This window comes from Sapajus apella, unplaced genomic scaffold, assembly GCF_009761245.1.
Source record: "Sapajus apella isolate SASKATOON/1434 unplaced genomic scaffold, GSC_monkey_1.0 scaffold6540, whole genome shotgun sequence".
NCBI classification, from domain to species: domain Eukaryota; kingdom Metazoa; phylum Chordata; class Mammalia; order Primates; family Cebidae; genus Sapajus; species Sapajus apella.
Genome location: NW_022443464.1, coordinates 2,442 through 3,742, shown reverse-complemented (window position 1 = coordinate 3,742; position 1,301 = coordinate 2,442).

The window sequence follows — 1,301 nt, the reverse complement described above, 5'->3', positions numbered from 1 at the left end:
TTGCCCATCTGACCCCAGACAACAGGGCTCTTGGCTGTGCAGAGGCCCAGCCTCCAGGCCCAGGTCTACACCTTGAGGCTCTTATCTCCTCTAGAGGCACTATCCCCACCCCAGGCCCATATCCCCACTCCACGTTCATATCTCCCCTCCAGGCTCATATCTCCCCTCCAGGCTCTTATCTCCCCTACAGGCCCATATCTCCACCCCAGGCCCCAATCTCCACCCCAGGCCCAGACCTCCACCCCTGGCCCATATCTCCATCCCAGGAGGAGATCTCCACCCCAGGACCACATCTCCACCCCAGGCCCAGATCTCCACCCCAGGCCCATATCTCCACCCCAGGCCTGTATCTCCACCCCAGGACCAGATCTCCACCCCAGGCCCATATCCCCACCCCAGGCCCATATCCCCACACCAGGCCCATATCTCCACCCCAGGCCCATATCCCCACCCCAGGCCCAGATCTCCACCCCAGGCCCATATATCCCAGGCCCATATCCCCACCCCAGGCCCTTATCTCCACCCTAGGCCCATATCCCCACCCGAGGCCCAGATCTCCACCCATCTCTCCCTCCCTCGATTTCCTCCAGGACTCACCGACACACGCCATGCTGACGACCATGGGCGCCATGGTGCTGCCTGTGCAGACCGGCGGCCGCGCCCCAGCTCCCTTCAGCAGCGCACAGGATGTTGGCGCCCCGCCCGTGCAGTTTACATGCTGACCACATCATGGGACGCTGACGTACGCAGGCTCTTTCCACCTTGCATGAGGCCCAGTGGGTGTTCGGTCAAGACAGGAACATGGCTTTCTGGAAATTGTTGTGACCAGAATCGTCGCCTTGCCTCCTTCACCACGACCAACTCAAAACACATCTCCGATCCAATCTCTCACACGCGACATGATTGAATCTGCGCTGATGTTGAAGACTTCTCATGCATTTTTGTTTTTATCTGAGATTCAAACTCTTCTACATGTGTAGTATGCAAAATACCTAATAGATATTATTAGCATTATTAGAGTAATTGTGACCAAAAAATGACTAGTATTTTCCTTGCTCGTATTTCTTGTACTAAGCCAGAAGCAGTTAAAATTATTTACATTCTCAGTGAAGGATTTTCCAGTTATTTACAATCTTAGAAGTGTACTTTATTAGCAAAAACACAACACGTAAATTCTAGATTTTGTAGTTTTATCTAGAATTTGTCTCATAACCCATATCCAGAGTCCAAACTAATGGTTCTCTCTCTCTCTTTCCCTCACTTTAAATTTTACAGGAATATCCAGTAACATAATGCTATAG